Source organism: Pristiophorus japonicus, chromosome 1 (genome assembly GCF_044704955.1).
Source record: "Pristiophorus japonicus isolate sPriJap1 chromosome 1, sPriJap1.hap1, whole genome shotgun sequence".
Classification (NCBI taxonomy): Eukaryota; Metazoa; Chordata; class Chondrichthyes; family Pristiophoridae; genus Pristiophorus; species Pristiophorus japonicus.
The window spans coordinates 124214612-124229860 of record NC_091977.1 but is presented as its reverse complement, the minus strand read 5'-3'; positions in this window follow the sequence as shown (position 1 = coordinate 124229860).

Sequence of the window (15249 nt, the reverse complement as noted above, 5' to 3'; positions counted from 1 at the left end):
TCATTTACCGGGATCAAGCCCCCATGCACTAAACAGTATTCCATCAGTCCAACTGCTTTCGTGGGATCTTACCGGTTATTCAGCAATTGGAGAAACAAGGGGTGCTTATTAAAATGCACAGCTCCTCCAATAGCCCCGTGTGGCCGGTACAGAAATCTAATGAGACTTGGCGTTTGACTGTCGATTATAGGAAAGCTAACCAGTGTATTGATCAAAAAGCTCCTTTGGTCGCAGATCCCTCCACCATTTTTAATGCCCTCAAACCGGAACATAAATATTTCTCAGTTATAGATATGGCCAATGGATTTTGGTCGGTGCCTCTGGCACCAGAGGTTCGACAGTGGTTTGCTTTCACTGTCCAAGGACAACAGTATACTTGGACCCGGTTACCGCAGGGTTTCCACAACAGCCCTACGGTATTCCACATGGCTTTACAAAGCCATTTGCGAGAATTACCTCCCCTGTCATCCACAGTCATCGAATATGTAGACGATATCCTGCTAGCTTCAAACACGGAAGAGCAGCATGAGCAAGATTTACGAGCTCTGCTGGACTACCTTTGGCTGAAAGGACATAAAGCCAGCATCGATAAAGCACAAATATCCCAAGAAGAGGTTGTATACCTGGGACAAAAGATTTCACAAGGAAAGAGAGAACTTACCCAGGATAGAACTGCAGCCATTCGGGCTGCTAACAAATCCACCACTATTCAGGAACTATGGTCTTTTTTGGGATTGTGGAACTTTAACAGAAATTGGATTGACTCCTTCACACAGCTTGCTCAGCCACTGAATGATATTTTAAAGGGGAAACGTGCCTCTAAAGAAGCCATCACCCTCACTAAGGAACAGCAAGAGGCCTTCTCGAGTTTGAAAAAGGCTTTGTGTTCGGCACCGGCTCTGGGAATCCCCGACAGTGGTATTTACCCTGTTTGTCCATGAGAAAGAAGGATACATGACAGCTGTACTGACACAAGAACATGGAGATCGGCAAAGACCTATTGGCTATTATTCGGCAAAACTGGATGCGGAAGCCCTCGGATGGGAAAGTTGCCTAAGGGCCATGGAAGCTACATGTCGAGCGGTAATGATCACTGCGGGTCTAGTCCTCGACCAAAAGCTGATGGTCAAGTGTCCCCACACTGTATACGCTTTGCTGTCTATGAATAGAATGTCTCAGGTGACAGCAGCTAGATGGACCCGCTGGACAGCAGTTTTAGAAGCTCCTAATCTCCATATCGTCCGGGCCAGCCCGGTTAATCCCGCAACTATGCTCCCGATGTCAGAATTGAGGGAGCAAGAGGGGGGAGAATGTGAAGAGCATGACTGCATGGAGATTTTAAAAGAAACAGAAGAAGCAGCCTTAGCAGCAGAGGAGCCTCTGCACAACCCAGACCTCTTCCTGTTTACAGATGATTCCTCCTTTGTTGACAATGGTACCAGAAAAGCAGGATGGGCAGTTACAACCTTATATGAGGTTGTGACAAAAGGATGTTTACCCTCAGGAACATCAGCACAACAGGCCAAGTTACGGGCCCTGTCAGAAACATGTCGAATAGCAGAAGGACAGACAGCTAATGTCTACACAGATTCGCGTTATGCTTTTGGAGTCGCTCACGACTTTGGTCTGTTATGGCGGAAAAGAGGACTCCTCACTGCTGCTGGTACACCTATCCAAAATGGAAAAAAAGTCCGAGACTTACTAGAGGCCCTACAATTACCTCAGGAAGTGTCTATCATGAAGTGTAAGGCCCATACCAAGGAAAATACCACAGAAGCACAGGGAAATGCCCTAGCCGACCAGGCAGCTAAAGATGCCGCCTCACAGGGCGCTCCCCCAGAAGAACCAACACAGATGTGCAGACTGAAAGCACTCAGGACTCTGACACGAGACCTTCAAACAATGCAAGGCGAGTGTTCCCGAGAGGAAAAATGGACATGGATTGAGGCAGGAAGTAAGCTATGCGAAGATGGTGTCTGGCAACAAAGAGTTACTGACAAGTCAGTCGCGCCACAAGCGCTTATGCCTTTTTTAGCCCAACAGATCCACTCGTGGGGGCACTTGGCATCACAACAGATGACGGCACGGTTCTAGAAAAGCTGGTGGGTTCGGGGATTTAACAATCATGCCCAGCTGGTAGCAGACCGCTGTGTGGTCTGCCAGAAAAATAATTCTTGACCCATCACGGTAATGCCCCAACTGAGGCCCCCTGCCACTGTCGTACCATTCCAGCATCTGCAGGTTGATTATATATCTCTTCCTCCATGCCAAGGATACACTAACATTCTTGTCATGGTCAACAGATTCTCTAGATGGGTAGAAGCTGTCCCAACTAAAAGAGCCACAGCCAATCACACTGCAAAGGTCTTGTGTAAGGATTACATTCCCCGATGGGGAGTCCCGAGTAGCATTGACTCAGATCAGGGAACACACTTCACAGGTGCTGTCTGCCAAGAAGTCTGTAGGTTACTGAACATTACGTGGGATTTACACTGTCCTTATCACCCACAATCATCAGGACAAGTAGAGCGAATGAATCGAACTCTGAAACAACGGCTTGCCAAATATCACCAAGAAGGAACACCATGGCCCCAGGCACTACCAATAGTGCTATGTAGTATTAGGGCAACCTCAAACAGAACTACAGGTCTAAGCCCATTTGAAATTGTACAGGAAGACCCATGTCGCTGCCAGGAACTGTCGATTTACGGAAAGCTGATGTTCACTTAATGAGTGGCATTCTGTTATCATACTGTCAGAACCTAACCAATGCTATTAGTTCTGTTTCCCGACAGGTATCAGCAGCTTGGGGTAATCTACCCGAAGGAGGACATGACATCATCCCGGGAGTTTGGGTGTATGTGAAAAAGTTGCATAAAGAACCTTTGGGTGCCAAGTGGGAGGGACCTTACTAAGTGTTATTGACCACCCAGGCAGCTGTTAAAGTCCAAGGAAAGAAAGCCTGGATCCACACCTCACATGTTAAACGAGCACCCCGTAACTGAAGCTGAAATTTGATAAGGACAATTACTTTTTGCCAAAATGTATACATTTACTGTACTACTGACTGTAGGTATTCTAGGCATTTGCCTACTTCTTACTAGCCACCCTGTGCACCAAAGAGAAATAGTAGAGTACCCAGGGAATTACATGTAAATACTTTTTTATATATGTCATACATATATGCCAAACAAGGTAATATTTCTAGTTGTTGGGTGTGTACGCATATTCCTATTCACTCAAAGGGAGGGATTCCCTTGAGGCCAGTTCCCTTGAATATTTCGGAAATGGCTGAGTAGATAATTAATCAAAACCAAACAGGCAATGCGTTTCAGGATACGGAAAACTGGGTACGTAAATGGAAGTCAGCAGGTTATAATCTGACTACCTGTGAAGGGGGATACCAACCGTGCTACAATAATTCCAAACGGCCCCCATTTTTTGTTATCACTAATATAACGGGGGTAGGAAGACCGGGGGAATCGGTCTGTCTGATTAGAAACATGAAGGGAGACCAAAATATGGGGTATAGTAACTGCTCCCGGAATTATAATATAATCAAGCCATGGAACCGTCCAAACTGGGCCGATGTGGGAGTTCTTAACGTAACGGGGATTCTGAATAAAACAGATGGAAAAGCCTGGACAGGCCCCGGAGTGTTGCTGACAAAGAAACAGCTAACATTCATTGCCTATAATGGCACCTATTGGGTTTGTGACCACAAGGTCTACCCTTGGCTGCCCCAGAATTGGACGGGATCCTGCTATTTAGCCTATATTGTGCCATATATGTATCATAAAAAGTCACTGTTGGAACATCTACACTGTCCTAAGAGAGCTATCACAGAAACAGAGAGGTTCTTTGCCATTCTGATCCCGGGTATGGGATCGCCAAACTGGCAAGGGAATCCATTAACATGGCATCCGTTGTGGAATGGGTAGCCAATGATACCTTGGAGGTCCTAGTTAAAATCAATGCAGAAATGGTAACAATCCGGACAGTAGCCCTACAGAATAGACTGGCCCTTGACTACATCCTGGCTGAAAAGGGAGGTACTTGCACCCTACTCGGAACTGAGTGTTGCACATATATCCCAGATAGCTCCGAAGAAATTATCTACTTAGCGGAGCATATCCAAAAGGAGGTAGAAAAACTTAAGCAACCCCCATCATTCACTCTGTGGAGCAGAGCCACTGAATGGCTAGGTTCAATAGGAGCTTCATTGGTGGAAGGTTTAATTCTATTTGTTGTAATTATTTTACTTTTATATTGTTTGTTTATGTTGATTAAATGTTGTTGCAACCAGGCGGCTATAGCTGCTGTCCCACAGGTGAGACACCTTGCCTGTACGTGGCACAGGGGTATGTTATGCTTAAGGGAAGGTTGTTTACTTTGAATTAAGATATTGATTTGGATTAAATTGGAATGAGGTTAATTAACCTACTAAAACCAGACTTCCATTGTGGCCATGATGGAATTCGGGTTGGTGTAAATTTGTGTGGAAGCTACTGGTCCGGACATGTGGCAAAACACATCAACAAATTTTAGAAGGAAACTCGATTAACATGTGTGAAATTATTTTGTAGAATGTTTAACCAGTGATACCTGATGTTTTAGGATTCAGTTTGTGAAAGAATAAAAGGGGGGTTGATAGATAATTCAAGCAGGCTGCAAAGTTGAGAAAACACAGAGCCCAGTCACAGACCCCTGCTGACATGAGAGCCAGAACATTGCATTGAGCCATCAATCAACTTGACATTTCAGGACTTTAGACTGGGAGCCAATTATGGGTTAACAGCATATCAATTGAGCCAATAAGGTCAAAGTGAGTGAGCTCACTATTGTAAATTGATCCAGGTATAAGTACAGCCATTTTTTGCCATGTGTTACAGTGTAACAAAGAGATAAAGCTCAGCAAGAACTCTGTTGCTATAGCTGGAATAAAGTTATTTTAAATCTACAACCGGATTTCATATCTCATTGAAAATTAAGAGATCTAACAATCCCCTTAGCCGTTACGGCCATATCTGACTCCCTCTTGAATATATCCAATGAACTGGCATCAACAACTCTCTGCGGCAGGGAATTCCATAGGTTAACAACTCTCTGAGTGAAGAAGTTTTTCCTCATCTCAGTGCTAAATGGCCTACCCCTTATCCTAAGACTATGTCCCTTGGTTCTGGACTTCCCCAACATCGGGAACAATCTTTCTGCATCTAACCTGTCCAGTCCCGTCAGAATCTTATACATTTCTATGAGATCCCCTCTCATCCTTCTAAACTCCAGTGTATAAAGGCCCAGTTCATCCAGTCTCTCCTCATGTGTCCGTCCAGCCATCCCTGGAATCAGTCTGGTAAACCTTTGCCGCACTCCCTCAATAGCAAGAACGTCCTTCCTCAGATTAGGAGACCAAAACTGAACACAATATTCCAGGTGAGGTTTCACTAAGGCCCTATACAACTGCAGTAAGACCTCCCTGCTCCTATACTCAAATCCCCTGGCTATGAAGGTCAACATACCATTTGTCTTCTTCACCGCCTGCTGTACCTGCATGCCCACTTTCAGTGACTGACAAACCATGACACCCAGGTCCCGCTGCACTTCCCCTTTTCGTAATCTGCTGCCATTCAGATAATATTCTGCCTGTGTTTTTTCTCCCAAAATGTATAACCTCAGATTTATCCACATTATACTGCATCTGCCATGCATTTGCCCACTCAACTAACCTGTCCAAGCAACCCTGCAGCCTCTTAGCGAACTACTCACAACTCACACCGCCACCCAATTTAGTGTCATCTGCAAACTTGGAGATATTACACTCAATTCCTTCATCTAAATCATTAATGTATATTGTAAAGAGCTGCGGTCCCAGCACTGAGCCCTGCGGCACTCCACTAGTCACTGCCTGCCATTCTGAAAAGGACCCGTTTATCCCGACTCTCTGCTTCCTGTCTGCCAACCAGTTCTCTATCCATGTCAGTACATTACCCCCAATACCATGTGCTTTTATTTTGCACACCAATCTCTTGTGCGGGATCTTGTCAAAAGCTTTTTGACAGTCCAAATACACCACATCCACTGGTTCTCCCCTGTCCACTCTACTAGTTACATTCTCAAAAAATTCCAGAAGATTTCCCTTTCGTAAATCCATGCTGACTTGGTCCGATCCTGTCACTGCTTTCCAAATGCGCTGCTATTTCATTCTTAATGATTGATTCCAACATTTTCCCCACTACTGATGTCAGGCTAACCGGTCTATAATTATCCGTTTTCTCTCTCCTTCCTTTTTTAAAAAGTGGTGTTACATTACCTACCCCCCAGTCCATAGGAACCAATCCAGAGTCGATAGACTGTTGGAAAATGATCACCAATGCATCCACTATTTCTAGGGCCACTTCCTTAAGTACTCTGGAATGCAGACTATCAGGCCCCAGGGATTTATCAGCCTTCAATCCCATCAATTTCCCTACCACAATTTCCCACCTAATAAGGATATCCTTCAGTTCCTCCTGCTCACTAGACCCACTGTCCCCTAATACATTCGGAAGGTTATTTGTGTCTTCCTTCGTGAAGACAGAACCAAAGTATTTGTTCAATTGGTCTGCCATTTCTTTGTTCCCCATTATAAATTCACCTGAATCCTGCAAGGGACCTACGTTTGTCTTCACTAATCTTTTTCTCTTCGCATATTTATAGAAGCTTTTGCAGTCAGTTTTTATGTTCCCTGCAAGCTTTCTCTCGTATTCTATTTTCCCCCTCTTAATTAAACCCTTCGTCCTCCTCTGTTGAATTCTAAATTTCTCCCAGTCCTCAGGTTTGTTGCTTTTTCTAGCCAATTTATATGTCTCTTCTTTGGCTTTAACACTATCCTTAATTTACCTTGTTAGCCATGGTTGAGCCACCTTCCCCATTTTATTTTTACTCCAGACAGGGATGTACAATTGCTCCAGACAGGGATGTCAACCCCTTCATCTCGGGAATCAACCTAGTGAACCTTCACTGAACTGCCTCCAATGCAATAAGGAGACCAAAACTGTATGCAGTACTCCAGGTGTGGCCTCACCAATACCCTCTACTCTATCCCATTTTCAATAAAGGCCAACATTCCATTTGTCTTCCTGATTACTTGCTGTACATGCATACTAACTTTTTATGTTTCATGCACAAGGACCCCTAAGTCCCTCTGTACTGCAGCATTTTGTAATTTCTTTCCATTTAAATAATAATTTGCTTTTTTATTTTCCCTGCGAAAGTTGTTAACCTCACACTTTCCAATATTATACTCCAACTGCCAAATGTTGCCCACTCACTTCACCTGTCTATATCCCTTTGCAGATATTTTGTGTCCTCCTTACAACTTGCTTTCCCACCCATCTTTGCTTCATCAGCAAATTTGGCAACGTTACACTTGGTCCCTTCATCCAAATCATTAATATAGATTGTAAATAGTTGAGGCCCCAGCACCGATCCCTGTCGCACCCCGCTAGTTACCATTTGCCAACCGGAAAATGACCCATTTATCTCGACTCTCTGTTTTATGTTAGTTAGCTAATCCGCTATCCGTACTAATATATTACCCCGAACCCCGTGAGCTATTTTGTGCAATAATCTTTTATGTGGCACCTTATTGAATGCCTTCTGGAAATCCAAATACACCACATCCACTGGTTCCCCCTTATCCACCCAGCAAATGATATCCTCAAAGAACTCCAATAATTTTGTCAAACATGCTTTCCCTTTCATAAAACCATGCTGACTCTGCTTGATTGAATCATGCTTTTCCAAATGTCCTGCTACCGCTTCCTTAATAATGGATTCCAGCATTTTCCCAATGACAGATGTTAGGCTAACTGGTCTATAGTTTCCTGCTTTCTCTCTGCCTACTTTTTTAAATAGGGGCATTACATTTGTGGTTTTCCAATGCGCTGGGACCGCCCCAGAATCCAGGGAATTTTGGTAGATTACAACCAATGCATCCACTATCTCTGCAGCTACTTCTTTCAAGACCCAAGGATGTAAGCCATCAGGTTGAGGGTACTTGTCCACCTTTACCATTATTTTACTGAGTACTTTGCTTTAGTGATTGTGATTGTTTTAAGTTCCTCCCTCCTTATAGCCCCTTAATTATCCATTATCGGGATATTTTCAATGGTTTCTACCATGAAGACCGATGCAAAATATTTGTTCAAAGTCTCTGTTATTAATTCCCCAGTCTCATCCTCTAAGGGACCAATGTTTACTTTAGCTACTCCCTTCCTTTTTATACATCTCTAGAAGCTCTTACTGTCTGTTTTTATATTTCTTGCTATTTTACTCTGATAATCTATCTTCCCTCTCTTTATTAGGTTTTTAGTCATCCTTTGCTGGCTTTTAAAAAATTCCCAATCCTCTGGCCTCCCACTAATCTTGGCCACTTTGTAAGCCATTTTTTAAATTTGATACCATCCTTTACTTCCTTAGTTAGCCACGGGTGGTTCTCCCTTCTCTTAAAGTCATAGACAGAGCCATAGACATGGAAAATAGGTGCAGGAGTAGGTTATTCGGCCGTTCGAGCCTGCACCACCATTCAATATGATCATGGCTGATCATTCACCTCAGTGCCCCTTTCCCGCTTTCTCTCCATACCCCTTGATCCCTTTAGCCGCCAGGGCCACATCTAACTCCCTCTTGAATATATCCAATGAATTGGCATCAACAACTCTCTGCGGCAGGGAATTCCACAGGTTAACAACTCTCTGAGTGAAGAAGTTTCTCCTCATCTCAGTCCTAAATGGATTACCACTTACCCATAGAATATGTCCCCTGGTTCTGGACTTCCCCAACATCGGAAACATTCTTCCCACATCTAACCTGTCCTGTCCCATCAGCATCTTATACGTTTCTATGAGATCCCCTCTCATCCTTCTAAACTCCAGTGTATAAAAGCCCAGTTCATCCAGTCTCTCCTCATGTGTCCGTCCAGCCATCCCGGGAATCAGTCTGGTGAACCTTCGCTGCACTCGCTCAATAGCAAGAACGTCCTTCCTCAGATTAGGAGACCAAAACTGAACACAATATTCCAGGTGAGGCCTCACCAAGGCCCTGTACAATTGCAGTAAGACCTCCCTGCTCCTATACTCAAATCCCCTAGCTATGAAAGCCAACATACCATTTGCCTTCTTCACCGCCTGCTGTACCTGCATGCCAACTTTCAATGACTGATGAACCATGATACCCAGGTCTTGTTGCACCTCCCCATTCCCTAATCTGCCACCATTCAGATAATATTTTGCCTTCGTGTTTTTGCCACCAATGTGGATAACCTCACATATATCCACATTATACTGCATCTGCCATGCATTTGCCCACTCACCTAACCTATCCAAATCACCCTGCAGCCTCTTAGCATCCTCCTCACAGCTCACACCGCCACCCAGTTTAGTGTCATCTGCAAACTTGGAGATATTACACTCAATTCCTTCATCTAAATCATTAATGTATATTGTAAAGAGCTGCGGTCCCAGCACTGAGCCCTGCGGCACTCCACTAGTCACTGCCTGCCATTCTGAAAAGGACCCGTTTATCCCGACTCTCTGCTTCCTGTCTGCCAACCAGTTCTCTATCCATGTCAGTACATTACCCCCAATACCATGTGCTTTTATTTTGCACACCAATCTCTTGTGCGGGATCTTGTCAAAAGCTTTTTGACAGTCCAAATACACCACATCCACTGGTTCTCCCCTGTCCACTCTACTAGTTACATTCTCAAAAAATTCCAGAAGATTTCCCTTTCGTAAATCCATGCTGACTTGGTCCGATCCTGTCACTGCTTTCCAAATGCGCTGCTATTTCATTCTTAATGATTGATTCCAACATTTTCCCCACTACTGATGTCAGGCTAACCGGTCTATAATTATCCGTTTTCTCTCTCCTTCCTTTTTTAAAAAGTGGTGTTACATTACCTACCCCCCAGTCCATAGGAACCAATCCAGAGTCGATAGACTGTTGGAAAATGATCACCAATGCATCCACTATTTCTAGGGCCACTTCCTTAAGTACTCTGGAATGCAGACTATCAGGCCCCAGGGATTTATCAGCCTTCAATCCCATCAATTTCCCTACCACAATTTCCCACCTAATAAGGATATCCTTCAGTTCCTCCTGCTCACTAGACCCACTGTCCCCTAATACATTCGGAAGGTTATTTGTGTCTTCCTTCGTGAAGACAGAACCAAAGTATTTGTTCAATTGGTCTGCCATTTCTTTGTTCCCCATTATAAATTCACCTGAATCCTGCAAGGGACCTACGTTTGTCTTCACTAATCTTTTTCTCTTCGCATATTTATAGAAGCTTTTGCAGTCAGTTTTTATGTTCCCTGCAAGCTTTCTCTCGTATTCTATTTTCCCCCTCTTAATTAAACCCTTCGTCCTCCTCTGTTGAATTCTAAATTTCTCCCAGTCCTCAGGTTTGTTGCTTTTTCTAGCCAATTTATATGTCTCTTCTTTGGCTTTAACACTATCCTTAATTTACCTTGTTAGCCATGGTTGAGCCACCTTCCCCATTTTATTTTTACTCCAGACAGGGATGTACAATTGCTCCAGACAGGGATGTCAACCCCTTCATCTCGGGAATCAACCTAGTGAACCTTCACTGAACTGCCTCCAATGCAATAAGGAGACCAAAACTGTATGCAGTACTCCAGGTGTGGCCTCACCAATACCCTCTACTCTATCCCATTTTCAATAAAGGCCAACATTCCATTTGTCTTCCTGATTACTTGCTGTACATGCATACTAACTTTTTATGTTTCATGCACAAGGACCCCTAAGTCCCTCTGTACTGCAGCATTTTGTAATTTCTTTCCATTTAAATAATAATTTGCTTTTTTATTTTCCCTGCGAAAGTTGTTAACCTCACACTTTCCAATATTATACTCCAACTGCCAAATGTTGCCCACTCACTTCACCTGTCTATATCCCTTTGCAGATATTTTGTGTCCTCCTTACAACTTGCTTTCCCACCCATCTTTGCTTCATCAGCAAATTTGGCAACGTTACACTTGGTCCCTTCATCCAAATCATTAATATAGATTGTAAATAGTTGAGGCCCCAGCACCGATCCCTGTCGCACCCCGCTAGTTACCATTTGCCAACCGGAAAATGACCCATTTATCTCGACTCTCTGTTTTATGTTAGTTAGCTAATCCGCTATCCGTACTAATATATTACCCCGAACCCCGTGAGCTATTTTGTGCAATAATCTTTTATGTGGCACCTTATTGAATGCCTTCTGGAAATCCAAATACACCACATCCACTGGTTCCCCCTTATCCACCCAGCAAATGATATCCTCAAAGAACTCCAATAATTTTGTCAAACATGCTTTCCCTTTCATAAAACCATGCTGACTCTGCTTGATTGAATCATGCTTTTCCAAATGTCCTGCTACCGCTTCCTTAATAATGGATTCCAGCATTTTCCCAATGACAGATGTTAGGCTAACTGGTCTATAGTTTCCTGCTTTCTCTCTGCCTACTTTTTTAAATAGGGGCATTACATTTGTGGTTTTCCAATGCGCTGGGACCGCCCCAGAATCCAGGGAATTTTGGTAGATTACAACCAATGCATCCACTATCTCTGCAGCTACTTCTTTCAAGACCCAAGGATGTAAGCCATCAGGTTGAGGGTACTTGTCCACCTTTACCATTATTTTACTGAGTACTTTGCTTTAGTGATTGTGATTGTTTTAAGTTCCTCCCTCCTTATAGCCCCTTAATTATCCATTATCGGGATATTTTCAATGGTTTCTACCATGAAGACCGATGCAAAATATTTGTTCAAAGTCTCTGTTATTAATTCCCCAGTCTCATCCTCTAAGGGACCAATGTTTACTTTAGCTACTCCCTTCCTTTTTATACATCTCTAGAAGCTCTTACTGTCTGTTTTTATATTTCTTGCTATTTTACTCTGATAATCTATCTTCCCTCTCTTTATTAGGTTTTTAGTCATCCTTTGCTGGCTTTTAAAAAATTCCCAATCCTCTGGCCTCCCACTAATCTTGGCCACTTTGTAAGCCATTTTTTAAATTTGATACCATCCTTTACTTCCTTAGTTAGCCACGGGTGGTTCTCCCTTCTCTTAAAGTCATAGACAGAGCCATAGACATGGAAAATAGGTGCAGGAGTAGGTTATTCGGCCGTTCGAGCCTGCACCACCATTCAATATGATCATGGCTGATCATTCACCTCAGTGCCCCTTTCCCGCTTTCTCTCCATACCCCTTGATCCCTTTAGCCGCCAGGGCCACATCTAACTCCCTCTTGAATATATCCAATGAATTGGCATCAACAACTCTCTGCGGCAGGGAATTCCACAGGTTAACAACTCTCTGAGTGAAGAAGTTTCTCCTCATCTCAGTCCTAAATGGATTACCACTTACCCATAGAATATGTCCCCTGGTTCTGGACTTCCCCAACATCGGAAACATTCTTCCCACATCTAACCTGTCCTGTCCCATCAGCATCTTATACGTTTCTATGAGATCCCCTCTCATCCTTCTAAACTCCAGTGTATAAAAGCCCAGTTCATCCAGTCTCTCCTCATGTGTCCGTCCAGCCATCCCGGGAATCAGTCTGGTGAACCTTCGCTGCACTCGCTCAATAGCAAGAACGTCCTTCCTCAGATTAGGAGACCAAAACTGAACACAATATTCCAGGTGAGGCCTCACCAAGGCCCTGTACAATTGCAGTAAGACCTCCCTGCTCCTATACTCAAATCCCCTAGCTATGAAAGCCAACATACCATTTGCCTTCTTCACCGCCTGCTGTACCTGCATGCCAACTTTCAATGACTGATGAACCATGATACCCAGGTCTTGTTGCACCTCCCCATTCCCTAATCTGCCACCATTCAGATAATATTTTGCCTTCGTGTTTTTGCCACCAATGTGGATAACCTCACATATATCCACATTATACTGCATCTGCCATGCATTTGCCCACTCACCTAACCTATCCAAATCACCCTGCAGCCTCTTAGCATCCTCCTCACAGCTCACACCGCCACCCAGTTTAGTGTCATCTGCAAACTTGGAGATATTACACTCAATTCCTTCATCTAAATCGTTAATGTATATTGTAAAGAGCTGGGATCCCAGCACTAAGCCCTGCCGTACTCCACTAGTCACTGCCTCCCATTCCAAAAAGGATCCGTTTTTCCCAACTCTCTGCTTCCTGCCTGCCAACCAATTCTCTATCCACGCTAATACGTTACCCCCAATACCATGTGCCTTGATCTTGTACACCAATCTCTTATGTGGGACCTTGTCAAAGGCCTTTTGAAAGTCCAAATACACCACATCCACTGGTTCTCCCTTGTCCTCTCTACATCCTTAAAAAATTCTGGAAGATTGGTCAAGCATGATTCCCCCTTCATAAATCCATGCTGACTTGGACCGATCCTGTCACCGCTTTCCAAATGCGCTGCTATTTCATCCTTAATAATAGATTCCAACATTTTCCCCACTACTGATGTCAGGCTAACTGGTCTATAATTACCCATTTTCTCTCTCCCTCCTTTTTTAAAAAGTGGTGTTACATTAGCTACCCTCCTGTCCATAGGAACTGATCCAGAATCGATAGACTGTTGGAAAATGATCACTAATGCATCCACTATTTCTAGGGATGCAGACAATCAGGCCCCGGGGATTTCCTTCTCACTGGAGAAGAATTTTGTTGTTCATTATAATCTAACTCGTGAACGAAGACTAGCATATGATGCCTCTGCATATGGTGTGGGAGCAGTGATCAGCCATGTTATGCATGATGGGCAGGAAAAAAATGATTGCCTTTGCATCGTGTACGCTCAACAAAAGCAAACAAAATTATGCCCAGATTGAGAAAGAGGCTTTGGTAATTATGTTTGGTATTACAAAGTTTCACCAGTTTCTTTTGGGACAGCAATTCATGCTATTAACCAATCACAATCCATTACTAGCTAACCTAGGCCCAAAGAGACAATTCCAACTATGGCAGCTTGCAAAGATGGGCTATTTTATTGTCTCAGTATGATTACAAAATCGAGTATTGTACGTCAAAGCAGAATGCAGTGGCAGATGCCCTTTCAAGATTACCTCATGAAGATTCTGAAATTGGCTGTGAGCAGTCAATCTTTACTCTAGATGTCATTGATGAGGACTTTCCAGTCACCACCTCTGTTATTACAGAGCACACACAGAAAGATGGCACATTACAGAAAACCCTGTGAGGGTGGTCTGAAGATCAGACGCATTTAGACAAGGGGATTAAAGCTTTTTTTATCATCGTCGGCACGAATTACCATGTGAACAGGAATGTCTAAAATGGGGCCTGAGAGTAGTCATTCCCAGTGCACTACGGACCAAAGTCTTGACGCAACTTCACGGTAAGCATACTGGCATTGTAGGCATGTTAGCAGTGGCCTGAAGTTTTGTTTATTGGCCTGGGATTAATAATGATTTAGAATTATTAATAAGTAAGTGTATTATCTGTCAAGACTGCAGGGCCTTGCCAGCTAAAACACCACTGCAAACATGGCCAACGAGACCATTCCAAAAACTACATATTGATTTTTGTGAGAGGGGCAGTAATAATTTTCTGCTTCTAATCGATAGCCATTCAAAATGTCTGGAAGTACGGTCTATGGGGTCATCTATGAATACAGAGTGTACATTGGATGCATTACAGGATATTTGTACATGCCATGGCCTGCCTGAAGAAATGGTGTCAGATAATGGGCTGCAATTTTGGTCCACGCAATTTGAGAATTTTGTCAGGCACAACGGAACCAAACACCTGCTTCGAATAGTGCAGCTGAAAATTTGCAAAGGATTGTCAAGCAGGCTTTATGGAAACAAGTTCTACAGATTGGATCATCAGTGAGCATAAAGCATTGGTTAGCGAATTTTCTTTTCAAATACAGAACAACGCCTCATTCTACAACAGGGTACATACCTGCTGAATTGTTGATGAAGCGTACGCTGAGGACCGTCTCAGTTTATTGCAACCGAACTTGTCTGATAAAGTACAGAAGGCACAATCGGTGCAAAAACATCATTATCATTCTGGTATTAAAGCGTGGTGCTTATAGAAGGGTGATCAGGTCAGAGTTCTCAGTCTGTCGAAAAGGGCGTCGATGCATATGGGACATTGGTACAATTATTTGGGTATGTGGCACCAAGCAGTACCTGGTCAAAATTGGTGAATACATCAGGAAGGTTCATATGGATCAATTA